The following is a 16,856-nucleotide window of genomic DNA, read 5'->3' as shown; positions in this document are numbered from 1 at the left end:
TTACTAGGACAAGCCTTTGCCCAATGTCCAGCTTTCTTACAAGAAAAAAACACAAAAGGGAGGGATTCAAACTCTATAACTTGTTCCCACTTACCTAGCTTAGAATTTATTTCGATAGAGCTAGGAAGGTCCATATTCTATGAGATATTAACACATATCCTTGTATACACCAGTGTCTTTCATGTTGCTATCATAGAATCTATAGCCACAAGCTCCCCCAAGGAATTAGCAATGCCTTAGAACATGTCCTCCAACCAAAATTCAAGTGGCAAACCAGGCAACCGCACCCAGACCGGAGCAGATTCAAAAAAGAAATCATTGAGCTCCATTTTTGGAGACCATTTTCTTAAGGATAAAGAAGATTTCCCAAGCATCCAAGGTCCTCCACTCAGAGACATTTCCAATTCTTCCCCACAAGAGAAGGAAAAGACAAAGAAACCCCTTGACAGTGTTGAGACATCAACTTGTCCTTTCAACCTCCATTTTCTCTTCACAAAAGACCTAACAACTTCAATATTAGGTCTTGGTCCAACAAATTTTCCCACTAGAGAAAAAGCCATTAGAGAAATATTGTGGTCTATGACCGCATTTGGTACTGCAATAGCTAGTCTACCTACCTTTCTATCAAAAATATCTTCCACAAAGGGAAAAGTCAATTTACCAGTGGGCTTGTTTGCAAATATGTTGTTCCAGGGTTTGAGAACCTTGACTTCATCCATCTTTTACAACTTAGTGTTCAAGTTCTCGGGACCCAAATTTGAAAAATATTTAGTATTTTTAAAGTCAAGAGGGTTTTTAAGTCAACTGATACAATAGCTTAGAAGGCTTCCATAGTGCATATACAATGTTGTCTCATTTCAAGTTCATGTCCTTGGGTTGATAATTATATGTATCTTCTAGTTCATGAAGGGTTTCTTAGTGTGGATAAAAATCCCTGAGTTGTGAAATAGTATTCCAAATTTGATTGCAATTAAAAAGCTCAACATCATCTAGCCTAATTAATTCTTCTATAATCATGCTTATCATTTTCCTCAATTTTATATTCCTCCACTCATTCTCTCTCCTCATGTCACATACTCATAACTTTCCCACTTGCATCCTAATCCCTCATTAAGCCACCCATTTAGTCCTTTTAATTAGTTACACATTCCTATTCACCTCGATTAGGAATGGGTCAACTCTTTTCTATAAATGAATTTCCCATCTCATCCTCCAACCTTAAATGCTACCCACTTTGATCCTTTCAAGAAAATTCAAATTCTTTGAATATCCCCATGCCTCTTGTTCCAAAGGAATTTTTAATTCCTTTTCCCATTTATTCTCCCCACACAATCTTCTATTTAGAAATTTTTAATTCCTTTGTCCTCCCCTAGGGAATTTTTAATTCTTTTTCTATTCTCAATGTACTTAGGGAATTCTTCCCCATGTACCTTGTCGGATGTGGAGATAAGAAATGCCTTTATGGTATATCTCCTGGATCCCACACCTTGTCCTCTCAATTCTCTCCCACTTTATTTCAATCCTAGCCCTCCATTTCAAATAGATCTTGGCCCTCCATTTTGGCCTCCTCCAATCTATAAATTGGAGTCTCCTCTCCTCACAAACCATCCACCTATTGAATATTGTCTTGCTGTCCATTTGAGGAAGAAAATCCTCCATCACACCCTCATAATGCCAAAATCTTACCATAGCCAATCTATATCATCCACAACCATCCTTTGAATCCAATCTCTCTTGTTGTGTAGTGGAGAGAAATCCACAATCCACCATCTCAAGGAGAAAATCAAGTGGAGCAATAGGGCACCTCTACTTCATCAAGCTCAATCAGAGGAAGAAGTGAGCAATGAAGGTATAATGGTTGATTTGTGTATTTGAATGCTTTTTTGTGTGTGTGTTTTATTTGATTATACGCTAACCATAAGGCCTAAATTTTTCTCCTCTTCACCTCTCTTCAACTTTCTCACAAATTTTTCTTCCATTTCATCTACGCTCTCATCATCTAAATCTTCATTTGAACCTTTTGTATCTCTAAATGTTCTCAGTTGTTGCTTTGTCTTTACCAAACTTCCTCACCTCGAATGTAGTCAAGGTACCATACAACTGTTCTCTGGTGAATTTGGAAGGATCATAAGTTCTTTCAATAGCTAAAATCTTATCAATGTAACATTTTGGTAAAGTCTTCATGATCTTTTCTATCACATCCTTATCGTCCAAGCTACTGCCAAGATCTTGTTGGCATTTCAATAGAAGGAGATTGTTGATATTCATTAAGGATATTGAGCAGGCTGTTGAAGATTATTTGATATAACTGAAAAAATATGATAACTATCTTTATAACATTATTTTGTCATTGATGTCAAGAAATTGATTTTCTGATTCAGTATGATGTTGCCATATCTTGAGAAGATTGATTTGAAGAGAATTAAGATGTCAGTAAAAGACACTGAAAGAATGTGATAAGAAAGGGGAGAAATTAGTTATTCAATGGGCAACTATTACTGAGTTAGACAATGATGAGATCATGATGTTTAGATTGTTTTGATATCCTACATATGATTGTTGATTGTAAGGTTAATACTATACTATGTCACTGAGCAAAGAACCTAGTCGGTAAACCCTAAGGTTATCGATATCGGTTAATGAAGGCGGAATGTCTACCGAGTAAAGTTTAGTATTTACCAAGTTGCAATTGAGTTATGATAGATCGCATTGGATGAATACAAGCATTATTTAATGAAGGACAATGATGAGTTGGAGATGCATAAATGATTGGTATGCCACGCATGAAGTTTGTTAAGGATCTATGGCAATGGAAGATTGGCAGGAAGATCTACAACACAGATTTAACCGCAATAACCTTGTGCAAGTTCCAAGAAACGAATGCAAGTCCCAAGGCAAGGTAAAACATTTTTAGATCGAAGGATACATTGAACCTGGTCAAGTTTGAAGATCTGATGGCTAAGATTGATCATGGGAAATATGATCAAGGAGATTAAGCAGTTAGCAATTATTTATAAATAAGGAATTGTTGATAAACAATGTATGCGGGCAAGTGTAAGCATAGGGATGCTACATAGTGATTACCGAGCACAGAAGCTTGAAGACCTGTTTGAATAACAGAGTAGAGAGCCCAACAGAGGGACAAGATAAGTCCTATGACAAGATTATTTTGAGCAAACAAGAATCTATTTTAGCATTTTAGATATGAAGTTGCAGATATATTTTTATTACTGTTATTTTGTAAGTGAAAGGAAAATCTCTTAACCGAGTGGACTTAACAGTCTTATTTGTAAACCCTCTAGCAAGGTAACATTCTAGTTGAGTGTTTGAAATCCTTTAACAAGGTCACTTCTAACAAAGTGAAGATCCTAACAGATCTGAGGGAAATCCCTTAACCGGGTCACATCTAGCAATGTGTTTGTAATCTTTAACAGGATTTGCTTTTAACCGAGCATACTCTAGAAGAGTATATTTCTTAGTGGGTCTGAAATCCCATAGTGGTTTTTCCCTATTTGGGTTTCCACATTAAATCTGGTGTTATATGTGTTAAGATGATTATGTGTTTATGAGTTAGTATGTTTAGCAGTTTTATAACACTGAAGTATAAGTTACCGAGGTTGAATCTGTTGATTTTATGGAAGATTAAGTTTGTATGATTCACCCCTCATCTTGTTAGCTATTGGCATTAGTACTTTACATTTAGTATCAGAACTTACAATTGGTATCAGAGCTCTGGACTCTGGAAGAAAATTTTAAAGGTACTTGAGGCAAAGATCCGAAGATGTATAAAAGGGATGCCGCAAAGCTGAACAATTCAACTTTCTCCACCGGGCAGAAAAGGATGAAGCTGTATTTATCAGGAATTGAAGAATATGCTACATACTATTTGGAGAATGATTACATACCACCTAGCACCAACCCAATGACCTTGGAAGAGATAAAGGCAAATCAAGAACATATTCAAGCTATGATTGAAATAACATCAGCATTGACTGACTCAAAGTTTAATGATCTAGAAGGCTGCAATGATGCAAAAGCAATGTGGACTAAGCTCATATTTGTATATGGCAGTGATGAACATGTTCAAAGAGAAAAAGTAGATAGTCTAAGAGGACAACTTGAATCCATGAGAATGAATGAAGGTGAGAACATAACCCAATACAGTACAAGGTTAAAGGAGACTGTCAATCAAATTAAAGGAGCAGGAGGAACTATTGAAGAAAAGGATGTAACAAGTAAGTTGTTGAGAACCCTTCTACCTGCTCCTGCTATTCGAGTCTCGGCAATCAATGAATTGAGATTTGTACTTAACATGCCAGTTTCTTTGGATGCTACTATTGGTAAGCTACATGCATTTGAGTTAAGTAATTTTGATAACAGTGGGTCTTCGGTCAGTTCTTTTCATATTGGTGAATCTGATGATTACAATGATAGAATGAGTAAGTACTCTGAAGGGAATTACAGTGGAGCAAGTGAAAGATTTCGTAAGAACATGGAAGAAGTACACAAACTGTATGAGGAAATCAAGAAGCAAGAAGAGTTTAAAGAATTATTAGCTAGAAGGTTACCGAGAGGAAAAGGTAAGTATAAAGGAAAGCTACCTTTAAAATGTTTCAATTGTGATAAAATAGGATATATGGCTTCTAACTACCCTGACAAAGAATCTAGTGAAAAGAGAGAATACTGAGATAACAGGGAGAAAGACAACTAATACAAAGGACACCGAGACTTCAAAAGGAGAGATAGAAAGACATGTCTAGTAGCTGATGAGGAATCCAATGATGACAAATCTGATGAAACTGATACTGAGGAAGTTGTTTATGTGGCTATTAAAGATGGATCTGATGAAGAAAGGTATGAAGAAAAAGCCCTAATATCTCACATAAATAATAATGATTCTTGGATCATAGACAGTGGATGCTCACATCATATGATAGGTGATAAACACAAGTTTGTTAAATTAGAAGACTATAATGGAGGCTATGTAAGATTTGGTAATGATGCACCATGTCCGGTGAAAGGTAAAGGCTCTATCACACTTCTTGACAATGCTAAATGTGATGATGTATATTGGGTTGAAGGTTTGAAATACAATTTGTTGAGTGTAGCACAACTAAATAATACAGGATACCGAATAGAATTTCAGAAAGAAATTGTCAAAGTTCATGACAAGCATGGAAAGTTAGCTGCTACCAGGACACAAACAAAAGGTAATACATTTCATCTTGACTCAACTCGGAACAAGTGTCTTTATGCTAAGATAGATGATACCTGGTTATGGCATAATAGGTTTTGTCATGTAAATTTTGATAATCTGATCAAAATAAGTAAGAAGCATCGAGTAACAGGTCTACCGAGTTTGGAAAAACTTGAGAATGCTATGTGTTGAGGATACCAGATGGGTAAGATGACAAGATCAAGCTTTACAAGTAAGTCCTACACTTCTAAAGGAATTTTAGATCTAGTACACACTGATCTTTATGGTCCCATGAAAGTTCAAAGTTATTATGGTGATAAGTATTTCATATTATTTGTCGATGATTACTCAAGGATGATGTCAGTTATGTTTTTAAAAGAAAAATCAGAAGTTTTTCAAATGTTTAAATGGTACAAGGCAAGAGTTGAAAATGAAACAGGAAGACAACTAAAATGTCTTAGATCTGATAGAGGAGGAGAGTTCACTTCTGATGAATTTAACTTATTCTGCAATGATCATGGTATAAAAAGGCAACTATCTACACCGAGAACACGTCAGCAAAATGGGATAGCCGAGAGAAGAAACAGATCAATTGTAGATTGTGCCAGAACCCTAATGATAGAAAAGAGGGTAGCTCAAACATTTTGGAGAGAAGCAATTAGCATTGCAGTTTACACCCTGAACCGAGTACAACTGAAGAAAGGAACTATGAAGACACCATATCAGATCTGGTATGACAAGAAACCTAATGTAAGTTATTTTAAAATCTTTGGAAGTAGATGCTATGTTCACAAAGATGACAAAAATGGAAAGTTTGATCAGAAAAGTGAAGAAGGAACATTTCTTGGTTATTCTTCTAGAAGTAAAGCATTTAAATGTCTGATCAAATCATCTAACAAAATAGTAGAAAGTGCAAATGTGAAAATTGATGAATTTGCAGAAAGAAATGATGAAGGAAATTCCAAAGAACCAGAAGATTATGAAGAATTCATTTATGTTCAACCAAGAAGTCCTACCAAAAAAGCTGTTGAAGAAAATGAAGATAATGTCCAGTTACTAAGTGATGAAGAAGATCATGCAGAGCCTACCGAGCCTATATTAGCCAAATATGTCAGAAGACATCATGCATCAAGTCAGATTATAGGAGATAAGGATGATCCAGTGATGACAAGGAACAAACTGAGACAGAACACATGTCTGGTATCTGAATTTGAACCAAGAATAGTAAAAGAGGCATTTAACAGTGAAGATTGGGTAAATGCTATGACAGAAGAGATTGATCAAATCAAGAAGAATGACACATGGACACTGGTCCCAAGACCAAAGGACAAAAATGTAATCGGTACTAAGTGGATTTTCAGACAAAAGGAAGGTGAGGTCATTCGCAACAAAGCAAGACTAGTTTGCAAAGGTTATACTCAAGAAGAAGGAATAGATTATGGTGAGACTTTGCACCTATGACTAGACTTGAGGGAGTAAGAACATTATTGGCATATGCTGCTTTCAAAAATTTCAAGGTATATCAAATGGATGTTAAATCTGCATTTTTGAATGGTATACTAGAAGAAGAAGTTTACATTGAACAACCTGAAGGATTTGTTGAAGACAAGAGTAAAGATCAGGTATGTAAATTAAACAAAGCTTTATATGGTCTGAAACAAACACCTAGAGCATGGTATGAGAGATTGCACTCTTACTTAATCAAGATTGGTTTTATAAGGACAAGTAAAAACAACAATATGTACATGAAGAATCATGAGGACAATGGAATACTGATCTCAGCCATATTTATTGATGACATTATATTTTGTGGAAATGACTCTTTATGCAAGAAATTTGGAAATGAAATGTGCAAAGAATTTGAGATGTCATTAATCGGTGAGATAAAGTATTTTATAGGTTTATAGATACTACAAATGAAAGATGAGATTTTCATCACTCAATCCAAGTACATAAAGGAAATCTTGAAGAAATTTGGAATGGAGGATTCTAAACCCGTAAGTACTCCTATGACTACCAACTGTATACTATCAAAGAATGATGAATCTGCATCTGTTCTTGAGACACTTTACCGATCTATGATTGGAAAGTTGCAATATTTGTGCATAGTAGACAGGATAGAGCACATGCAGTAGGTATTATTGCAAGATTCTCTACAGATCCCAAGGAAACCCATATGACAGCAATCAAGAGAATTTTCAAATACCTGAGAGGCACTGAAGATTATGGCTTTGTATATGAAAAGAGAAATGATTTTGATTTAAAAGTTTATACTGATGCTGATTGGGCAGGCAACATAGATGACAGGAAAAGCACAAGTGGTTTAGTTTTCTTTTTGGGAAAAAGACTAGTAAGTTGGCTTAGCAAGAAACAAGGATGTATATCACAGTCAACAATAGAAGTTGAATATGTTGTTGTAGCATTGAATTGTACCAATATAGCATGGATCAAACAACTGTTGGAAGGTATAAATGAAAAGGTTACCAAGCTAGTAACTATATTTTGTGATAATACTAGTGCCATTAACATTTCAAAGAATCTGGTAATGCACTCTAAGACAAAGCATATATCTATAAAGTATCATTATCTCAGAGAAGAAGTTCAAGAGAAGAAAGTTGTGCTGGAATATATCAGTTCAAAGGAGCAATTAGCAGACATCTTCACAAAGCCACTACCAAGGGACACTTTTGAGTATCTCAAAAGCAAGTTAGGGGTCCTACCCCTATCTTCTACTCACTGACAGAGTTCGGTGAAAGCATCAATTCGATGAATCTACAAAATATTATGTGTGGATTGATGTTGCTTTACGCACTTTAGAAGGTTTTCTAAAGGTGTGCAGGAAATAGTGAGTAGAGATAAGTTGCTCTGACCAAGACTGAGATGATACACAGCAAGGCAAATCACTTCACAGAGGAAGAAATCATGATTTAGTTCTTTTACTTTTTGGCATTTTTGTCAAAGGGGGAGAAGACTAAATGGTTGACTGAATGGTAAATCCTAAATGATGAAAATAACAGAAGACTAATGATAGGGGGAGAAGTTTACTACAAAATGGGAGAAGACTAAATGACAACAACTTAGAAGCCTAATGAAAAAGGGAGAAGACTTCAGAGGATTTTAACAGCTCAAGGATAACAGGAGAAGTCTAACAGCAATTTGAATCCAAATCAATTTGAATATCTTGTTGGTATTACCATTTAAAAGTTGGTTTTGCCGTCAATGCCAAAGGGGGAGATTGTTGGCATTTCAATAGAAGGAGATTGTTGATATTCATTAAGGATATTGAGAAGGTTGTTGAAGATTATTTGATATAACTGAAAAAGGATGATAACTATCTTTATAACATTATTTTGTCATTGATGTCAAGAAATTAATTTTCTGATTCAGTATGATGTTGTCATATCTTGAGAAGATTGATTTGAAGAGAATTAAGATGTCGGTAAAAGACACAGAAAGAATATGATAAGAAAGGGGAGAAATTAGCTATTCAAATGGGCAACTATTACCGAGTTAGACAATGATGAGATAATGATGTTTAGATTGTTTTGATATCCTACATATGATTGTTGATTGTAAGGTTAATACTATACTATGTCACTGAGCAAAGAACACAGTCGGTAAACCCTAAGGAACCTAGTCGGTAAACCCTAAGGTTATCGATATCGGTTAATGAAGGCGGAATATTTATCGAGTAAAGTTTAGTATTTACTGAGTTGCAACCAAGTTATGACAGATCACATTGGATGAATACAAGCATTATTTAATGAAGGAAAATGATGAGCTGGAGATGTATAAATGATTGGCATGTCGTGCATGAAGTTTGTTAAGGATCTATGGCAATGGAAGATCGACAGGAAGATCTACAACACAGATTTAACCGCAATAACCTTGTGCAAGTTCCAAGAAACGAATGCAAGTCCCAAGGCAAGGTAAAACATTTTCAGATTGAAGGATACATTGAACTTGGTCAAGTTTGAAGATTTGATGGCTAAGATTGATCATGGGAAATGTGATCAAGGAGATTAAGCAGTTAGTAATTGTTTATAAATAAGGAATTGTTGATAAACAATGTATGCGGGCAAGTGTAAGCATAGGGATTCTACATAGTGTTTACCGAGCATAGAAGCTTGAAGACCTATTTGAATAATAGAGTAGAGAGCCCAGTAGAGGGACAAGATAAGTCCTATGACAAGATTGTTTTGAGCAAACAAGAATCTGCTTTAGCATTTTAGATGTGAAGTTGCAGATATATTTTTATTACTGTTATTTTGTAAGTGACAGAAAATCTCTTAACCGAGTGGACTTAAAAATCTTATTTGTAAACCCTCTAGCAAGGTAACATTCTAGTTGAGTGTTTGAAATCCTTTAACAAGGTCACTTCTAACAAAGTGAAGATCCTAACAGATCTGAGGGAAATCCCTTAACTGGGTCACATCTAGCAATGTGTTTGTAATCTTTAACAGGATTTGCTTTTAACCTAGCATACTCTAGAAGAGTATATTTCTTAATGGGTCTGAAATCCCACAGTGGTTTTTCCCTATTTGGGTTTCCATGTTAAATCTGGTGTTATATGTGTTATGATGATTATGTGTTTATGAGTTAGCATGTTTAGCAGTTTTTGGTTATATTACTGAAGTATAAGTTACCGAGGTTGAATCTGTTGATTTTATGGAAGATTAAGTTTGTATGATTCACCCCCCCCTCTCATCTTGTTAGCTATTGGCATCAGTACTTTACATTTATTATTAGAACTTACAAATCTCTGATCTCATTCACTACACTATCAACCTTCTGAAAATAACTTGTTAGGTCTTCACCTTCTTTCATTCGCATGTTGTCATATCTACGTTTATCAGTCTGAATCTTAGCTAGCTTAACTTTGTCATTTCATTCATAGATATTTTTCAATCTTTCCTAGACTTTATAATCAATCTCTAATGTATCAACCTTCACCAATTAAGTTTTAGATAGGGCACTAAATATATAATACCTTTCTCGTTCATTTTCTTCATAGGATTGAATACCATCCAGGGTAGTAGGACCATTTGTTGGCATCACATACTTTATCCCCATAGCTCTCCAAGTCTTGTAACTTAGAGTAATAAAAAATCTTCTCATCTTCACTCTGTAGAAGCTATAGTCGGATCCTTCAAAGGTAAGAATAGTCAATTTATGTGCCCTTGTATCTTCCTTGGGCGGTTATTCTTACTTTCTAGGAACCAAAGATTTGATACCAATTGTTGACTAACCCAGACAGCTAAGGGGGGGTGAATCAGTCGTCAATTAAAATCTTTTACTTACTCCACAAAAACAAATTTGGTAAAAATACTTTTGATTACTTAACCATAAATAGATATAAGCATGAAAGAACACATAGATGAAACACTAGATATACATGAAAAACTCAAGAAGGGAAAAACCATGGTGAATGCTAATTATCAATTATGAAACACCTATTAGGGTGACACCAGATAAGGTAATTTTAACAAAGGGCGGCTCACTGTAGATGGGCCCACTACCTAGCTACAATTTCCAGAAAAAGAAGGGCTCACTACCCAGAAGAAGAAGGAAAAATAAAGAAGCCACCACTGAAGTACAACTGCCACAAATTTGCAATGCCAATAGAAACCTTTGGCTCACTACCTCTGGTACCAAATAGCAACATCACACTACCACACTACTTAACTACAAGTTCACATAACCTCATAGAAAAAAAAAAATTCTTTTTAAATCCACTTACTTCTATATGTTCTTTATCATGATTATCCTTTATTTATACTAATCTTTTAAATAATAAGTTTTCCCAAGTCAGCCAAAAATAATTCACCGAAACACAATTTGAAATAGGTCTACATTAAACATTCCCACGGGGGAAAGGAATGAGAAGTAGACCATACTACAATGCATTACATCGATCAAAACACCATGTTATCCATATGCCACAATCACCAAAGAAAAAATAAAACATTCAAGGTCAACCAAACTCAGAAGGATCATATTAGCAACCATGACTCCAAAGCATACCACCAAGTCCATCATCATTTTGAAGGCTTCCAGAGAAAAAATTTCAAAGCACCAAATCATAAGCATGACATCCCAAAGCAACTTACAACAGCATACCAAAGCTTCCATGACTACAACTGCAACATAATAGAAATGCAGAGCACCAACCAATCACTGAAACATAAAATCAATATGTTGAAATCAATGACAACTATACTGACGCACTATCAACTTCACATTTGCAACTTATTGTTTTTTATATTATTAACAAGGTTCAAATAATGATAAATCTTACAAAGACACCTTATGAGTTGTGGTATGACAGACCACTTATTTTGAAATACTTCAAAATCTTTGAAAGCAAGTGCTATATTAGAAGAGATGAGAATAATCTTAGAAAGTTTGATACCAGAGCTGATGAAGGAATATTCTTGGGATATGAAACAAACAATAAGGCTTACTGATGTTACAACAAAAGATTGAACAAAATAGTGGAAAGTGAAAATGTGAAAGTATGTGAAGAATGGGATCAAATTGCCCCAAAACCTGTTTAGAAAGCTAAATTTGAGATCATACCTGCCACTGTAGAATAAAAGATTCCTTCAAAAGGAAGCAATGAGGATAAACTAGATGGAACAGAAGTAGAAGATAGAGAAGAAGTGGGACAAATTATTAAGACCCTAAAGTATATGCAGAAGAATCATTCAAAAGATCAGATAATTGGAGACACGAAGAAAGGAGTTTAGACAAAAAGAAGTGTTACAGAGGTAAATGAGAAAACTAATTGTTGTTTTCTTTCAATTATTGAACTAAAATCATAAAAATAAGCAAACACAAAAGAAATTTGGGTTAAGGTTATGGAAGAAGAATTGAATCAGATACAAAAGAATCAAACTTGGGAACTGGTACCTAGACTAGTGGACAAGAATGTGAAAGGAACGAAGTGGATGTTCCTGAGCAAACTCTCTCTCTCTCTCTCTCTCTCTGAATGAACAAGGACAAGAAACAAGGAAATATTGGTATATAAAGGTTATTCTTAGGTAGAATGTACTAATTTTGAAGAAAATTTTGCCCTTGTTGCTAGGATGGAAGTTATTAGAGTGTTTCCTACATTTTCTACCTATAGGAACTTTAGAGTATATTAGATGGATGTTAAGTCAGTATTTCTTAATGGAGAGCTAGAAGAAGAAGTGTACATTGAAAAACCAGATGGATTCATACTGTCAAGAAATATAGATATGGTTTGTGGATTAAAGAAGGAATTGATGGACTTAAATAAGAACCTAGAGCATGGTATGCAAGATTGGACAAATATTTGTTACAACAAAATTTTAGGAAAGGTACTACTGACAACAATATTTATTTCAAGGTTGAAGGCATTAAGTTGTTGATTATTATTGTCTATGTTGATGATATTATCTTTGGAGGTAGTGATAGTTTATGCAAAGAGTTTGCAGAAGAAATGCAGAAAGAATTTGAGATGTCTATGTTTGGAGAAATGAATTTTTTCCTTGGGCTTCATGTTTCTCAATTGGATGATGGAATTTTCATTTCTCAAGTTAAGTATGTTAAAGAGAGGTTGAAAAAGTTTGATATAGAGAATTGTAAGCATATTACTACTTAGGTAAGTTAGGCAAAGATGATGCATCTCTAGATATTGATAAAAAGAAGTATAGGTCTATGATTGGAGGACTATTGTATTTTACCACTTCTAGACTAGATATTATGCAAGTTGTACATTTGGTTGCAATATTTCAAGCTAATCTGAAGCATACTCATGATCAAACAGTGAAAAGGATCTTTAGGTATTTGAAAGGAACTCATTTTTTTGGCCTATGATACAAAACAAATGGAGATTTCATGTTGAAGGCATATATAGATGTTGACTGGGCTGGAAGTATTGATGACAGGAAGAGTACAAGTGGTGGAGCATTCTTTTTGGGAGACATATTGGTTTCATGGATGAGTAAGAAACAAGAATCTATATCATTGTCTTTTTTTGAAGCTGAATATATTATTGCAACATCTTGTTGTACTCAAGTTTAATGGATGAAGTAAACTCTTAAGGATATCAAAGTTGTATATGATGAAAATATTCCTATAATGTGTGATAATACCAGTGCTATAAACATTTCAAAGAATCTAGTTATGCATTCAAATATTAAACTCATTTTAATCTATTATTATTTCTTGAGAGAGAAGGTTGCTAAAAAAGAGGTTAGTTTGGAATACATTTCTTCATCAGAACGGACAGTAGATTTTTTTACAAAGGCTTTGGTGAAGGATACTTTTGAGTATCTCATATAGAAGTTAGGGGTCATTTCCCCTCCTTCCAGCTAGATGCAGTTTTGGTGGTGCATCTTTCTAAGGGGAGACTTAGTGCTTATCTTTGTTCCTAGATTGATATAGTTTTTGTGCTCAGGGGGAGCAGTGGTGTGAGTGGTTAGTATGTTTTTATTTATACACCCTTTGTCACTATTGTCAAAGGGGGAGAGATTTTTTGCAAGATTAAGGGAGAGAGTTGATGTGAGATTATGGAAGAGATTTATTGTGAGATTATCAGTTGATGACTATTAGTTTATTGGTGTTACCTTCAATTACAAAGGGGGAGATTGTTAGAAACATGAGCTTGTATGGTTGTCTTTGATGTCAAACCTAGTTATTTGGATGGATATTGGTTTGGATATGCTTTGTCAGACCTTGGTTATCTAGATAGATTTTGGTCTAGATACTCTTTTGGTGTTGGTTGTGACATCATATATTTAGGGTGGTTCAGAAAGCTTTTGATGCCCTTTGGATATGATGATAATGGTAGTGCAATTTAGTGGATCATGTTCTTTTGGTATAGATATGTGCTGGAAGATATATTGAGGTGATTATTTGGATCTCACTTTGGTTTGTGAAGAACCACATGAAGCATTTTGCATTGGAAGTGATTATATGGCCGACTGATTGATTATATCTACACATTATATTTTGTAACATCCTTTGGAATAAGTGCTAGCATGTGTGGATTGTCGGATTGTTCGTGGGATGATGTATCATGATATGTTAAATTGGTTCCCTCTTTCTGCTGGAGTGGACCGATCTAAGTTTTTTTGGTTTGAGTGACCTATTTTATGTAATATTGTCTTGGTCGACCCTTGTTTAGGATTTCAATGTTGTATCTCATATAGAAGATGTGTAGAAGGATGAATTGAGTATGGACAAGTAGTGAATTGTGTGAGAAGTGTATGCAAATTTTTTGCAAGAAGATTTGAGTTTTTGATGATATGAAAGATAGTTTGGGAAGAACTTTGAAGCTGATATATTCTGCCAAATAGAGTGTTGTGATAGTGCAAATTATTAGAGATGTTTGCCATGTTATTGGTCACTTGATTACTATTCAAGGACAATTTCTTAATCAAGAGAATCCTTCTCAATTTCAATTAAGCTATTTCATTCACTGTTTATTGACTTTGGGTCCTCCGACAATAGTTTGTATCTTGTCCTAAAGAAGTGCTCTTCCACTGCACAAGTCTTTTGTATCTTTTCTAAGGTAGTGCACATTATTTCTGCAAGTCCTTTAGGTGTTGGTCCTCCTTGGCTACAAGCCTAAAAAGTTGTAAATGTTTTTATTCATATTGTGAGTTAGATTCTCACTATGGTTTTTCCTTATTTGAGTTTTCCACATATATCTAGTGTTCATGTGTTTGTATTTGATTTATTGATGGTTGATATTGAATAAAGTTATTAATAACTATTTTTGAAGCTCCACACTGATTCACCCCCCTTCTTAGTCTTGTTGGGTGTTTGACAAAGAGTAGTTAGAATGAAGGAAAGCGACGGTTGCACAAGTTCACCTCATGAATCTGGAAAGGGTAAGAGGTTAAAGTTGGTGGATTATGGCTTTGAAGATGAGGAAGGTGAGTAGGGTAGAGATTATGCACAAGCGCTTCACTTAGTGAACCCAGGTTATAGAACATGCGCTCATTGCTTACTAAAGAATCCCCCTATTTTCAAAAAATATTGTCGTAAACTACTTTTTTGTCACACCCTCCCAATACACAACCTGAATTAAAATCTCTCCTATTTTCACCAAATATTGTATTTTTTCATAGCCGGAATTAAAACCCCCTATTTTTAGCGATAGGCAATATATTGCACCCTCATTTTTGGGATGTTAAACCCCCCAATATGAATGCACATGATATAATATTGCCTAACTAGTAAATCCCTAGTGAAATTATAAAGAAAAAGGAGAGGGTGGGAATACTGATGGTGGTGGGGAGAATTTGGATGACAACCCTGAGAATTTGGATGAGAACCCTAAAAATTTGGACGACAACCCAAAGAAGTTAGTTAACAATAGCTAGGCCAAGCAGGAGGACCATGAGGATGAAAAATTAAAAGAGGTGGCCATGGAAGAAGATGTGAAGATAAATGTCATGAGTGAGAGTTGTGGGGGATGTCAGAAGGGTTTGAGTTGAGGGATATGGGGGAAGAACTACATAGACTTAAGGACTAACTCATTGAGTTGGAATCAAAGATGGGCAACATTTATAAATTTGGCCTCATAGTGATGCGCAGTTCAACTACTTCTCTTTATTTACTATAGAAAAAGGTTCTTGATGATGTTGCGAGCAAATAAGGCATTCACACGGAATTGCTTAAATTCCTAACCGAGGATTGGAACAATGGCCTGTTGTAAGCAGGCCATGGTGTTAAAAAATCTATCAATGCCTAATTGCTTAGGGGACTTTCTTTTTGTTGTTATTTTTATTTAAAGGAGCTTGGCTCCTCTGATAAATGCTACAGGTTACTATGGTAGGTTTCTTTTATTTTTGTTATTAGTTGATGCTTTGGACTTTGGTTTCTTTCTGGATGGTTATGGTTATTGTTGTCAAATTGTTATTATTTTGTTGTTATTGGTGTGCTATAATTTTGTTGTTTAAATTTTGGATGCCTTCGGGTTGTGCTTGTTATAGGGACAACTCCCTTGTTATGCTACTTTTAATATAAAAAACATATAGTACTCTTTCTAAATGCATAAATTTAATCATGTAACCTTTCATTTTACAATTTTTGTCAAGACAATTAGATTTGGTGTTATATTTTAAAACTTTAACAATGTTATATTGAACTAGTTTCTTGTTTGGAATGGAATGATGATTACATGTATCAAGCTTTTATAAGTAAAACTAAAGCTATCGCTGCAAAATCAGAATATTCTTTTCTATATGTCTATTAATCAATTCATATGTTAAAATATTCTTGTACATATGTAATGTTTAATATGTATTGAAAGAGAATCTATGGTACACAAGTTCTTATTTATTTATATAACGTTTAGCCCAAACAACTTTAAATAGAAATTAATTTGCAATACAACTCAAGTATTAATTTATTATTTGCATTAAAATAATTTTCTAATTTATATAAATTTTTATTATACCATTTTATAATATATATTGATATAAATTAAAAAAATTTCTAAAATAAAACTATGTGGAATAAAAATAGATATAAGCTACTGATAAATCAGTTTTTATATAACTGTATTATAGCCATGAATATAGTTGATGGTTGACTTTAACAAAGGAAGAATTACACCATATTATGTATCCAAATTTACCATTCTAAAATTTATTGTTACAATATAATCTATACAGGAATT

The sequence above is a fragment of the Cryptomeria japonica genome, chromosome 7, assembly GCF_030272615.1.
Source record: "Cryptomeria japonica chromosome 7, Sugi_1.0, whole genome shotgun sequence".
Lineage (NCBI taxonomy): Eukaryota > Viridiplantae > Streptophyta > Pinopsida > Cupressales > Cupressaceae > Cryptomeria > Cryptomeria japonica.
Note: the sequence above shows the minus strand (reverse complement) of the source record.